General features: G+C 41.3%; 1 protein-coding gene and 1 pseudogene across 4 annotated transcripts in view; one reads left to right on the top strand and one right to left on the bottom strand.

Moving 5' to 3' along the window:
- MRTFA (myocardin related transcription factor A) overlaps nt 1–15,158 on the bottom strand; it is a 224,561-nt gene that overhangs the window by 147,689 nt on the left and 61,714 nt on the right. The gene's annotated exons all lie outside the window — the stretch shown is intronic.
- On the top strand, nt 12,013–12,581 carry LOC115835944 (annotated as a pseudogene).

Genomic DNA, 15,158 nt, shown 5'->3' with positions numbered 1-15,158 from the left:
TAAGTAAAATCTTACGCTACTTGGCAGGGGCAGGGTAATATAAAAGAGTGCCAGGTGGCCAGGCTCAGTGGCTCACTCCTGTAATCCTAGCACTCTGGGAGGCTGAGGTGGGAGGATCGCTAGAGCCCAGGAGTTCCAGGTCAGTCTGGGCAACATAGTAAGACCCTGTCTCTTTTTAAAAAAATTTTAAACAGTTTCTAAAAATTTTAAAAAGAAGGAAAAAAAGTGGTTAAAAGGTAAGTTTATTATCTAAGAGCTCCCAAGGCAGGAGGAAAGGTGAATTTAATGTTACATATGATTTTTATCACAATTATTTTTAGATGCCTTGGCAAAGAAAAAAAATCCACTAAGTAAACTTATATTACTGAGCTTGAAAGAATAAAACCACATATTTTATTGTTTTACTTTATTTTTTTTGAGACAAGGTTTCACTCCCGTCGCCCAGGCTGGAGTACAGTGGCGAGTTCTCAGCTCAGTGCAACCTCCACCTCCCAGCCTCAAGCAATCCTCCTGCCTCAGCCTCCCAAGTAACTGGGAATACAGGCATGCGCCACCAGGCCTGGCTAATTTTTGTATTGTTAGTAGAGATGGGGTTTTGCCATGTTGCCCAGGCTGGTCTTAAACTCCTGGACTCAAGTGAGCCACCTGCGTTGGCCTCCCAAAGTGCTGGAACTACAGGCATGAGAGCTCACCGAGTCCAGCCTTTTTCTTTCTTTTTTTTTTTTTTTAAGGGACAGGGTCTCTCTCTGTTGCCCAGGCTAGGGTGCAGTGGCACAATCATAGCTCACTGCAACCCTGAATTCCTGGGCGCAAGTGATCCTCCCCCATCAGCCCCACAAGTAGCTAGGACGACAGGCACATCAGCATGCTCAACATTTTTTTTTTTTCCAGGGGGTTGGGGAGATAGGAGGTTTTTGCTATGTTGCCCAGGCCGGTCTCAAACTCCTGGCCTAAAGTGATCCTCCTACCTAAACCTCCCAAAGTGCTAGGATTACAGGAATAAGCCACTGTGCCTCGCCAAAACCATATATTCTTTAAAATGAAGTTAATTATTTAATTTACTTTTCACTAATTCAGAACAAACTTCTTCCTACTACTTTGAATTATTATTATTGCTGGAATTCAGAGATTTAGCATTTACATGTGTTACGATTCCCAAGAGAATAAAAATCCATCACATGGTATCAATATTTTTCTAATGAAGCATGAAGTTAACTTCATGAGTTTGTGATGCTCTTATGCATTTAGTGAACATAACCAGTATTTCTAGAAAATGATTTAAAGAAACTTTGTAAAAAATGGCCCCCCAAAAGAAAGCCAACCCAAGTCCAAGTGCAATGCTAAGCATGAAGAGAAAATAAAGTTCTTGGGTTTTTTGTTTTTGTTTTTTTTTTTTTTGAGACGGCCTCGCTCCACCACCCAGGCTGCAGTGGCACGATCTTGGCTCACTGCAACCTCTGCCTCCCAGGTTCAAGTGATTCTCATGTCTCAGCCTCCCGAGTAGCTGGGATTACAGGCATGCAACACTACATCTAATTTTTGTGTTTTTAGTAGAGATGGGTTTTCACCATGTTGGCCAGGCTGGTCTCGAACTCCTGACCTCAGGTGATCCACCCGCCCCGGCCTCCCAAAATGCTAGGATTACAAGGGTGAGCCACTGTGCCCACCCAAGAAAGTTTTAAAAATAATGTTTCACCCAGGCGCAATGGCTCACACCTGTAATCCCCAGCAGTTGGGAAGGCCAAGGTGGGCAGATCGCTAGAGCCCAGGAGTTCAAGACAATCCTGGGCAACATGGCAAAACCCCATCTCTACAAAACACACAAAAGTTAGGCATGGTGGTGTGCATCTGCAGTCTCAGCTACTCCTGAGGCTGAGGTAAGAGGATCACCTCGACCCCAGGGAGGTTGAGGCTGCAGTGAGCTGTGATCATGCCACTGCACTTCAGCCTGGGCAACAGAGTGATACACATCCCAGGGGGGAAAAAAGGTGTTTCTTAGAACACATACTTTTTTTTTTCTTTTTTCAGACAGCGTGTCACTCTGCCACCCAAGCTAGAGTGCAACGGAATGATCATAGCTCACTGCAGCCTTAAACTCCTGGGCTCAAGTGATCCTCCCAAGTAGCTAGGACTATAGGCGTGTGCCATCACACCTGACTATTTTTTCACTTTTTTGTAGAGACGAGATCTCACTATGTTGCCCAAGCTGGTCTCGAACTCACGGCCTCAAGCGATTGCCCACGCTGGCCTCTCAAAACGCTGGGATTACAAGCGTGAACCACCTTGCCCGACAGGACACATACATTTTTTAATAGTTTAAAGAAAGGACTGTTTGATACTATTATTACAATGCAAAAAGAAAAGAAAGAAAATAGGAATATCAAATTCTATAGACCTGAACCCGATGGTTGTGCCTACTACTAACCAGAATAAAAGAAATAAGCAATCTGAAAAACTGCTTTAGCAAGTGTTCGATTCAGAATAGTTCTGTAATTAAGTTCCATATTTACAGAATTATTAAGGGCTTAAAGAGATCACTTAAAATTTACACATATATCTATAAACACACACACACACACACACACACACACTTTACCAAATATTTTTATTGGGTAAATTATATAATGCTATTTGTTAATTTAGGGATTTCAAAAGTTTCAGGATACATCCTTTAGAACACCAATATTAAACTATACTATACAACGATAAAATCCTTCCATCAAGGCCATGAGGCAGGGAGTGAGAAAGAATACATAAAACAAGAGGGGCAGAATGTTGATAATGTTGAAGCTGATTATTAGGTATTTAGAAATTCATTATGCTATTATCTCTACATTTGTATATGTTTGATAACATTCTCCTAGTATTTTTTAAAAAATAAGATTCTTCCACAGAATGATGGGAAGACTCAGTGAGACACAGCAAGGTTTCCTTAACCTTGAGATTAGAAAATAGACCAGAAGTCATATATAAGCACTGACAAAAGACTAATTTGGCATAAAATATACACACTGGATTTATTTCTCTAACAAACACACTACTCCCTATTCATTTTGAAAGAGCCCATAGGATAATGTCTCGTAAACTATGATAATCTAGAGACAAGACCCAAAAATGTTGAGGTATAGCCATCATAATTAAGTCCCCTTTACCAATTCCTGAATACTCCTATAACTGTATTTACTGTAAAACTTGCACCACTTTTTAGAGCTGTAATTTATAACTCTACTGAGTCTAAGATCAAACTTTCTTTTTTTATCAAAGGATCAGTAACTCCAGTTTCTGGGCTGCTGATTCACGTATGATCAATAGCAGCCAGAACAAAAACAACATGGGGGCAGGGTCATCTCCCACAACCCATCTGTTTCCCTCTTTTGCTGGCCTGATTATGCCTCATCTTTTCTCCGCCCTACCCGCTTTAGGGCTGCATGCCTTCTGCCTGTACAGAACAACATACGTACCTAGAAGCAGCAGCATGAAATGTGTTAGAAGAATGGAAGAACGTAGACAGCTACTGACAACTCTAAAACATGAGCACTAGCACAATTCTTTATCATGACCCATGACAAAAAGGTGGTTCTATGTGACCAAATGGTATGGTTCTTCTGAAAAAAATTTTTAAACAATTGGTAAAAAAAATTGTTTTCAATCAATGAACTTTCTTTTAGCTGGACATATTTTTACTTTAATTCTCATTGATTTATTTTCAATGTAGTAAACCTAATCTTGAAAACTCTTACTGTCTAAGCAGGTATGTAGGGGTGGGGGTGGGTGTAGGTGGGTATGGGTGTCTCTGTGTGTGTGTGTGTGTGTGTGTGTGTGTGTGTGTGTGTGTGTGTAAAATCTGGTATGAAGGAATTCAAATCAACTGAACAAGTGTTTCCTGATAGCTTACTATATAATATGTACTAGGTACTGCCCTACGTCCTACAGTAGAAGATGAGGAAAACAGCCAGGCATGGTGATGCATGCCTGTAGTCCCAGCTACTTGGGAGGCTGAGGCAGGAGGACTGCTTGAATCCAGGAGGTAAAGGTTGCAGTGAGTCAAGACTGTGCCACCGTACTACAGCCTGTATGACAGAGTGAAACTATGTCTCAAAAAAAAAAAAGTTACTGTATAGAAGATGAGGAAAACATCAAGTCTTGGCTAATTAACTGCCCTTGCCTCTGTCTCTACCACTCCCATTATCTTCAGACACCTTAAAAACTACCAGGCTTTAGAGATGGCAAATAGGCCTTCCTATTCCTTCTTCATCTTGGAAATCATCTAAAAACGAGGAGTACAAGCAACAGAAAAATAAAACAATGGAAAGCACATGGAAGAGTAATGTGGCAGATTAAAGATGGCTACAAATTACCTGACACTTCCCTTCCATTAATGGTGGGGTTTATTTCCTTTGACCTTGAATCTGAGCTAGCCTCTGCCTTGACCAATCAAGAACAGTGAAAGTGATGGTATGCCAGTTCAGGGTCTAGACTTTAAGAGGACTGGCAGCTTCTACCTTGGTCTCTTGGAGCCCTGTGCCCCCATGTAAGAAGTCCAACTACCCTGATGGACAGATCTTAAAAAGAGGTCTCATCAGGCGGATCACGAGGTCAGGAGATCGAGACCATCTTAGCTAACGAGGTGAAACCTCATCTCTACTAAAAATACAAAAAAATTAGCCGGGCGTGGTGGTGGGTGCCTGTAGTCCCAGCTACTCAGGAGGCTGAGGCCAGAGAATGGCGTGAACCCGGGAGGCAGAGCTTGCAGTGAGCCAAGATCGTGCCACTGCACTCCAGCCTGGGCGACAGAGTGAGAATCCGTCTCAAAAAAAAAAAAAAAAAAAAAAAAAAAAAAAAAAAAAAAGAGGTCTCATGACTACACAGAAGGGCAGAGGAATCCAGCTGAGTCCAGCTTTCCAGACATCCCCACCAACGTGCCAGGCATATGAACAAAGCCATCCTGGCCACCCCAGACAAGCCTAGTCACCTGCTGAATAACACTAAGAGATGACACTTAACACTGTATGGATCCAGGTTAATACCATATGGAGCAGGCAGAATAATCCCTAAGCTAAGCCCTGTCCAAAATCCTCACCCACAAAATTGTGATATGTAATAAATGGCATCAGACTTCTCAACAGCAGAAAAGAAAGAAAAGAAAAGAAGGGGAAAGAAAAAGGGAAGGGAAGGGGAAGGGAAGGGGAAAGGAAAGGGAAAGAGAAGGAGGGGAAGGGGAAAGGGGGAGGGAGAGGAAGGGAGGGGAAGGGGAAGAAGAGTAAGGGGGAAAGGAGGGAAGGAGGGAAGGGGGAAAGGAGGGAAAGGGGAAGGGGGAAAGAGGGAAGGAGGGGAAGGGGGAAGGGGGGAATGGAGGGAGGGAGGGAAACATGGGGGTGAATAACAGAAAAAACTTAAGATTATCTTAAGTGGTCGTCTCAAAGTAGTAAGATGCGGGGTAGACTTCTAGGTATCTATAGAGTTCTCAACGAATTGGGTAGCCAAGGTGATAAATACCCTTTGGTAACAGCCAATGGTGATAAATAGCCAATGGCAAAAAATAATTTATGGCCAGTCCATAAATTATTTGGCCTTTGCTCACTTCAGCTCCTCTTGATGGTTCTACGGGGAATTAGTCATCCAAGTATTTCCTCTTCCCCCAACAAAAAGGCTAACAGTAACAATATAACACTGCCTCTTCAATTACAACAGTACAGGCCCCTTCACTACTGGCTTCATTTCTCACCATTCCCTTTTATTCACACTCTAATCACTGGTACCGGTTATGCGGCTCTTTACTGTGACTGCCTAGAATTGCCTCTTCTTCCCCACCCTACCTCCTTCTCTTTATTATCCATCCCCTTCGAATGGGCTAGGCTTCCATAATATCCCAAGATTGCTTCTATCACTGCTTACTTTTACTATTATCATGGATTCATCTCCCAGTAGATGGTAAATTCACTGAAAGGAACTCCATTCTACTGTTTTTTTGTCTCAAGTACCCAGATACAATACTTGAAATTAAAAAAGAACTTAATAAATATTTGTTAATTTACTACGTATATTAACCTTACAGCAAACACATCATATATACAAAGTCAGCACAGATACAGAAAAAAAAAAAAAAGGAAAAGAGGGTTCTGTCACAGGTATAAATACACAGAAGATCAGAAAAAGCTTCCAGAGAGGGCCAGGTGTGGTAGCTCACACCTGTAATCCCAGCACTTTGGGAAGCCAAGCGGGGAGGATCCCTTGAGCCCAGGAGTTCAAGACCAACCTGGTCAACAAATATTGAATACCCAATATATGCCAGGTGCTGTCTGGGTATTGGGGATTACAGTAAATAAAACAAAGTTCTTGCCCTCAGGAAGCTGAGACATAACTGCATGAACAAAGTCATAGATGTGAGAAAATGTGAAGTATGTTCTAAAAGGGCAATACAGTTTGGCCAATCACATGGTTCAAGTACAAGGAAATTAATATGGCAGTGGAGAAATCACATGGTTCAAGTACAAGGAAATTAATATGGCGGTGGAGTTACACTGGATTGGAAAAAAGAAATATGAGGTTGGGGTGGGGGGAGGTTACAAAGCTACTTCATTAGGCAAAGTATAATGTGCTGATATCCTGAATTGGGGTAGTTAAATACAAAGAAGGGAACGACTATACAATGTACCAGGCACAGAACAGGAACTCAAATCTTAATACTGAATGAAGACAGGATTTATATAAGACAGAGTGTGTTTCTGTTTGATTGTTAGGGATGGAGGAGAGACAGATGTCAAAAATTACTGAAGGTTTTAAGCCAGGGAAGTCATTACAACAGTATTCTGCTAATAGAAATAGGGAAAAGAGGAGGAATTTTATCTGTGGAGATAATAAATTTGATTTTGCATGTTGGGTTGAGGGACCAAACAACAATAATGGAAATGTCATTTGGGTTTCCATTAGGTACATGAGAAGGAAAACATGGGAATGAAGACAATGAGAAACAACAAAGATTACAAGAATAGGAAGAGAATAACAGAAGAAAAGTAGGAAGAGTTTCAGAAAGAGGAAAGAGGCTGAGTTACAGATATAAGGAAATAATAATATTGCTTTCAAACCTGACTCAGTTGATAATTCATAAATTCCAACTCTCAGATCACCTACTCTGGATCTTGGACCATCCCTCTGATTCCTAAAATTGTCAAATACCGCTGAGTATCTAATTGCATATCAGCACTTTCTACTTACACTATTTTAGAAGAAGCTCAATAATGCTGTAACTTTATTTTATTATTATTATATTATTATTATTATTATTATTTTGGAGACAGAGCCTTGCACTGTCGCCCAGGCTGGAGTGCAGTGGCGTGATCTTGGCTCACTGCAACCTCCGTCTCCCGGGTTCAAGCTTTCTCCTGCCTCAGCCCCCCGAGTAGGTGAGACTACAGGCGCACGCCGCCATATCCGGCTCATTTTTTGTATTTTAATAAGTAGGCACAGGATTTCACCATGTTGCCAGGCTGGTCTCAAACTCCTGAGCTCAGGCAATCCGCCCACCTTGGCCTCCCAAAGTGCTAGGATTACAGGCGTGAGCCACCCCGCCTGGCGAAAGTTCTAACTTTATAATGCTGAGGGGCAATCAGCTGTCCTCAAATTTAAAGACACAAGTAAGCTCATGGGCTTACGTATAGGGACGTGAACTCACCAGCTAAAAGAAACAGAAATTTTTAAAAAGAAAACAGAAAAAAAGTAAAATATGTATTTTATACCATGGCTCAACCCCTTTTCATTGACTACTTCTCTATACCATTCCCGACAAGCCCCTACCATGTGTGTCAGGTATACATGTGAACATCTTCCCTTAACTAAACAACATAAATTGCCTTTCAGTCTTATGGAACTCAAGAAGACCTCCTGGGGTAGGCTGGGTGCAGTGGTGCACGCCTGTAATCCCAGCACTTTGGAAGGCCAAGGCGGGAGGACCACTTGAGGTCAGGAGTTCAAGACCAGCCTGGTCAATATAGTGAAACCCCGTCTCTACTAAAGATACAAAAATTAGCTGGGCGCGGTGGTGCACATCTGTACTCTCAGTTATTCGGGGGGCTGAGGTGAGAAGATCACTTGGGCCCAGGAGGTAGAGACTGCAGTGAGCCAAGATTGCACCACTGCATTCCAGCCTAGGCAACAGAGCGAGACTCGATCCCCACTCCAAAAAAAAAAAAAAAAAAAAAAAAAAAAAAAGACCTTCTGGGGTAGACCTGACTTTCATTAATTCACTTAACAAATGCATAGTGATGTAGGCACTGGGAGTACAACAGACAGAAAATATCTTCGCTTTCGTGGGCCTACATTATAGTGGGAGAGACATAAAAATGAAAATAAATATACAATAAAAAGTTTTCAGATAACTATACGTATTATGCGCCTGGGGGCCAGGTGGCTAATTTAGATTAAATGACCAAAAGAGGTCTCATTGAGGAGGTGATATCCGAATGAGACTTGTATAGCCAACCCTTATTATAAATGAGGCACTGTATGTGTATGCATTCAATCTTCACAACACTAAGATGTATATTTACCTATATTATCCATAATTTTTTACAGTTGAGGAAACTGAGACACTGAGAGGTTAAATACTTGATCCCGGGCAGTCAAGCTTCAGACCTCATGCCTCTATGACTCTGCTTGAACTTGACAAGAAACAGCCAGCCATGCAGAGGGAACAGCATATGCAAGTTAAAAAGCCATGAGGTAGGAATGAGCTTGGCATCTGGAAGGAACTAAATGGCATGGCCCGAAAGGAATGGACATAAGTATATTATATAAACAACTGGATGCCACTGGGAGGTTTTACACAATGGAGTGATATGATCTGATTTGTCTTTTTTTTTTTTTTTTTTTTGAGACAGAGTCTCACTCTGTCGCCCAGGCTGGAGTGCAGTGGTGTGATCTCAGCTCACTGCAGCCTTCGCCTCGTGGGTTCAAGGAATTCTCTGCCTCAGCCTCCTGAATAGCTGGGATTGCAGGTGCCCGCCACTACACCCAGCTAATTTTTTTGCATTTTTAGTAGAGACGGGGTTTCACCATCTTGGCCAGGTTGGTATTGAACTCCTGACCTCGTGATCCACCCGCCCCAGCCTCCCAAAGTGCTGGGATTACAGGCGTGAGCCGCCGCGCCTGGCTGATTTATCTTTTTAAATAATCATTTTGAGGGCAGGGCATGGTGGCTCATGCCTGTAATCCAAGCACTTTGGGAGGCCAAGGCTGGTGGATCACTTGAGGCCAGGAGTTTGAGACCAGCCTGGCCAACATGGTGAAACCCCATCTCTAGTAAAAATACAAACCCTTAGCCGAGCATGGTGGCAAGTGCCTGCAATCCCAGCTACTAGGGAGGCTGAAGCAGGAGAATCACTTGAACCTGCGAGGTGGAGGTTGCAGTGAGCCGAGATCACACCACTGCACGCTAGCTTGGGCAACAGAGCAAGACTTCATCTCAAAAAATAAATATAAATAAATAATCATTTTGGCAGGTGTGTAGAGAAAGAATGACAAGGGAGCTGTTCACCGTAGCCTGCCACCTGACTCTGAGTTTGGTATAATTTACTATTCTGCCTGGCCCCCTAATAAAAATGTAATAATGTTGTTTTTACCTGTGTCTTAATATATCACTGAGTTTGGTGATGTGACCTTGAGTAAGTCACTCTGAATAAACATTTGTTATTATTTATTTTATTTATATTGTTTATTAATAACAAATAAACATTTGTTATTATTTATTTTGTTTATTTATATTGTTTATTAATAACAAATAAACATTTGTTATTATCTGTCCTATTATCATGAAGGGTCTTATAAGAAGGTACTCTGAAAAGTAGAGAGATTAACTACAAGGTAATATTTTCTTGCAAACATTTAACAGAAATTTGACAATTTGCCTTAAACTCCTCCCCCACCTCCAAAAAGGCTGCTTGAAAATCAAAGCACTATTTTGACAAGATGACTTCATTACATTCCTTGAACTTTATTCATGCCCACAAACACTACAGGTATGCTTTCCTTATGATTCTCAATCCTTTTTCTATGGTGTTCAAATGTGTTCCAATTTTTAAAGGTGGAATTCTATTCGTCTTCTAGAGAGTTCTTCTCTAAGAGACTGAGTGATGGATATTTAGAAGTCCACATGCTATGTATGAGACCTGAATAAATTAAAATATGATCATCTGCACATACTTTGTGTATTCACCTACAAAATTATGTAATCTGTTATGAGACAATTTTCAAGTTAGGAATTCTTCAGTCGATTCTACTCTTACATCAAAACTCCATGCAGCAATCAGCCTAGACAACCTGAAATGTTGCCAGGCCACAGAAAACCTGCCACAGTAAGAAAATCTACCACACAGAAAATCTACAATAATAATTCTGTTCAGGTATGAATGATATAAAAAAGACTATTTTTGAAAATATTAACTTTGGAATGAAAAACTTGTTGAGACAAACCTCACCTAGCATAAAGACAGGCAGTAGTTTGGGGGAAAGGAAGACATTTATAGTATTGTGCTTTGTTTTCACATGACAATGGGGCATTTGAAGAAAAGCCCTATTTTCCAGTGCCAGAAGCCTCATATCCTTAGGTTTCTCAATGACATCCTCTCCGGATAGATCAAGAATATGCTACTACTTTATAAAACGAACCATGAATATTTTCCTAAATTCTTGAGCAAATATTTTTAAAATACTGGAAATAAAATATCTTGCCATAAAAAAAGAACGTGTCATAATTTTGTAAGAGTATCCAAACACAGCAACACACACTCAGAGGAAAGTGTATATTCAAGGTTGAAGTGTGTCTGTGGGTCAAGAGGTCAAGCCTAAAGCTTCTAAGCACCTACCGGAGCCACAATGAGGAACTCTCAGGACAATGCACACACTGATGACAGCACTGCAGCACCAGTGAAAACACTCAGGCCATCAACAGCATGTTCATGAATTATTCTTCCAATTACACTTTAATTATAAAAACTAGCTTATTAATTAAACTAATCTACTCTGGTAAGGTCAGTTACCACACAAAAGCAATGGCTCTTCAAGTTACCTTCGTGGAATACGGTATAGAGTTTGTGTTAAAAATGCATTTTCACTTACTTGTGGTTATTAAAGACTTTGATCAAGGCAGAACCTCTGGAAATACAATGAACCTTGACAATTTAAATAAAAACAGCTATTTAGTCATGGCTCATTATTCTTCCTTTCACAGCCTCTTGCTTCAAACAGTATTACTCTTAGCCAATTAATACTCTGTAAAAGGTGCTGAGAATTTTTGATCGAATAAAATGCAACAGATATTGTAATACCATTTTAAGCTCAGCACAATTATATATTTAAACTTTAAAACAATGAGAGAAGACATAGTACAAGCAAACACATCCATTTTCCAAACAAAGTAAATAATACAACTAAAGTGTTCTCTACATTACTACAGGAGTTTACACATTACAACTACATCTAAGTGCAATTACTGTAAATTTATAAAGTGCTAAGACACACAGCAGCACTAGTCAGCAGTCAGTGCTGTACATTTTGAAAGCATCTAACGTAGGCAGCAAGCATGAAGTGGATAGCAAAAAAGAAAAGGTAAATGCACACCAGCATGAAAATCTTCAAATACCTTATGGGTAGCCTATTTAAAATAGAAAGGTTCTAAATTAATCAAGGAGAAAGGAAGAATACTAGTGATCCATATTAAAACAGAAGAACCACCTGAATGTAATAACTCAGATGTTACATATTACATGAAAAAAAATACAATAGGAAGAGAATTATGAGCCTTTTTATATATCAGACTACCAATAAGAAGCAGAAAATAAGGTGGGTGCAATGGTACACACCAGTAGTCCCACCAGGGACACTGAGGCAGAGGGATAATGTGAGCTCAGGAGTTTGAGGCTGCAGTGAGCTATGATCATGCCACTACTCTCCAGCCTGAGACCCTGTCTCTGAAAAAAGAAGACAGCAGAGAGTAGCCATTGAGCTGAGAACTGCACCATGGCAGAAGACATCAAGACCAAAATCAAGAACTACAGGACTGCCCCTTTTGAGAGCCGCTTCCCCAACCAGAACCAGACCAGGAATGGCTGGCAGAAATACCTGGACCTCCACCACTTCAAGAAGGCAACGACTGCTAAAGTGGGTAATGTATGGCCGGGTGCAGTGGCTCACGCCTGTAATCCCAGTACTTTGGGATGCCGAAGCTGGTGGATGACTTAAGGTCAGGAGTTCAAGACCAACCTGGCCAACATGATGAAACCCTGTCTCTACTAAAAATACAAAAATTAGTTGGGCACGATGGCAGCTGCCTGTATTCTCAGCTACTCAGGAGGCTGAAGCACTTGAAACTGAGAGACGGAGTTTGCCATGAGCCGAGATCGCACCACTGCAGTCCAGCCTGGGTGACAGGGCAAGACTCCATCATAGATACATACATACATACATCACGGGGGTGATGTCTCTGTTTGTGAATTGTACTAGCATGTATACAAGTCTCTTTGCCCTATACCCTGGGCCTCAGCCTTGGATGACCATGGGCAGAAGGCACATTTCTTGGGAAGATCTGAACTGGCTCCACCCCACCTCTGTCCTTCTCCCAGGATGGTAAAGAAGAACCTGGGTATATGGTGATCCCTACCCTAGGACCCTGAATCATGTCTTAATAATAAAAATCCACTGGAAAAGTGAGAGAGGCAGGGAAGAAAACAGCAGCAGCAGGGAGTAAAAGAACCTCACTTAGATCACTGTGACAGGCCTGGGAGGTTGTTGCCCAATATCCTCTCTCACTCCTTCTTCCCAGTAAAAGAATACATAAGTTTTAGCTAAATGCTTATCAGAAGGAAGACTATGTTTTCCAGCCTCCCTTGCAGCTAAGTGGGGTCATGTAACTAGTTCAAGCCAAAGGACATGAATAAAAGTATTAGGTGTGATTTCTAGAAAATGTCCTTATAAGAACTGGGGGCCAGGCACGGTGGCTCACGCCTGTAATCCCAGCACTTTGGGAGGCCGAGGCGGGTGGATCACAAGGTCAGGAGATCGAGACCATCCTGGCCAACACAGTGAAACCCTGTCTCTACTTAAAAAAATACAAAAAATTAGCCTGGCATGGTGGCAGCCAACTGTAGTCCCAACTACTCGGGAGGCTGAGGCAGGAGAATGGAGTGAACCCAGGAGGCAGAGCTTGCAGTGAGCTGGGATTGCGCCACTGCACTCCAGCCTGGGCGACAGAGCGAGACTCTGTCTCAAAAAAAAAAAAAAAAAAAAAAAGAATTGGGTACATTATTCTTTAGGCACTTCTCCCTCCTCCTGGCTGGAAATGTATATGAGATGGTTGGAGTACAAGCAGCAAACTTAAGACTACGAGGAAGAGGCCACATGTTGAGAATAGCAAGGCAACAAATACAGAAAAACACTAGTTCTCTGATATTGCACAGCACCAAACCAGTCCTAGGCTATTTCTGGACTTCTTTATACAAGACAAAAAATAGGCTTATATCATTTTTAAAGCCAGTGTTATTTTATTTTACTTTTTTTGGTCATAAATAATGGAACATAATCCTAATAAAGAATGCGGAGCCGGGAGTGGTGGCTCAAACCTGTAATCCTAGCATTTTGGGAGGCCTATGTGAGTGGATTGCTTAAGCCCAGGAGTTTGAAACCAGCCTGGGCAACATAGTGAATCCCTGTCTCTACAAAAAAAAAAAAAAAATTAGCCGGGCATGGTGGTGTGCCTCCGTAGTCCCAGCTACTCAGGAGGCTGAGGCAGGAGGATCACCTGAGCCCAGGAAGGTCGAGGTTGCAGTAAGCCTTGATTGTGCCACTGCACAGTATGGGTAACAGGAGTGAGACCCTCTCTCAAAAAAAAAATAAAAGAATGAAGTTAGACTGCCTACCTCACGCCATACACAAACATTATCTCAGAATAGATCAACGACCTAAATGTAAGAGATGAAAATGTAAAACTCTTACAAGAAAATACAGGTATAATCTTCATGACCTTTAATTAGGCAATGGCTTCCTAAATAAAACAAAGTACATGGAACCAAAGGAAAAAACTAGATAAACAAGAGGTCCAGGTATTTCTGTCAAAATTTTAAAGTTTTGTGCATCAAAGGATAATATCAAGAGGTGAAAAAGAAAACCCACAGATGGGAAAAGTATTTACAAATCATGTAACTGATAAGTGATTAATATCTAGAATATATAAAGAACTCTTACAATTCGACCACAAAAAGGCAACTAAATTTTAAAATGGGCAATGGATTTGAATATACACTTCTCCAAAGAAAGTATAAAAATAGACAATACAATCCCAGCACTTTGTGAGGCCAAGGTGGGTCGATCACGAGGTCAGGAGATTGAGACCATCCTGGCTAACATGATGAAACCCCATCTCTACTAACAAGACCAAAAAAAAAAGTAGCTGGGCATGGTGGCAGGTACCTGTAGTCCCAGCTACTCAGGAGGCTGAGGCAGAAGAATGGTGTGAACCCGGGAGGCGGAGCTTGCAGTAAGCCAAGATCGCGCCACTGCACTCCAGCCTGGGCAACAGAGCAAGACTCTGTCAAAAAAAAAAAAAAAAGAAGAAGAGGGACAATAAGCACATCAAAAGATGCTCAACATCACTACTCATTAGGAAACAATGAAAAAAAAAAAAAAAAACCACAGTGACATAGCACTTCACACCCAGTAGGATTGGTAAAACCAAAAAGTCAGATTATAACAAGTGTTGGTGAAGATGTGGAGAAACTGGAGTTCACATATTATCTCATTCATATAAAGTCTAGAATTGGGACACATATAGAGAAATAAAGTAGATTAGTAGTTCTTTGGTTTGCGGGGAACAGGGAGATAGCAGGGTAAAAGTTAAATGGTGCACCTCTTTGAGGTGATAAAAATGTTCTAAAATAAACTGTGGCAATGGTTGTATGTGAATATGCTAAAAACCATCAAATTGTGCACTTTGCCAGATGCAGAGGTGCACATCTATAGTCCCAGGTACTTGAAAGGTTGAGGTCTAAGAATCAAGAGAGCTCAGGAGTTCAAGGCTATAGTTTGCTATAATCATGCCTACAAAGAGCCACTGTAATCCAGCCTGGGCAACACAATGAAACCCTATCTCTTTTAAAAAAAAAAAAATACAT

This window comes from Nomascus leucogenys, chromosome 7b (assembly GCF_006542625.1).
Source record: "Nomascus leucogenys isolate Asia chromosome 7b, Asia_NLE_v1, whole genome shotgun sequence".
Taxonomy (NCBI): domain Eukaryota; kingdom Metazoa; phylum Chordata; class Mammalia; order Primates; family Hylobatidae; genus Nomascus; species Nomascus leucogenys.
The sequence above is the reverse complement of the archived record's forward strand: the minus strand, read 5'-3'. Positions and strand labels throughout refer to the sequence as shown.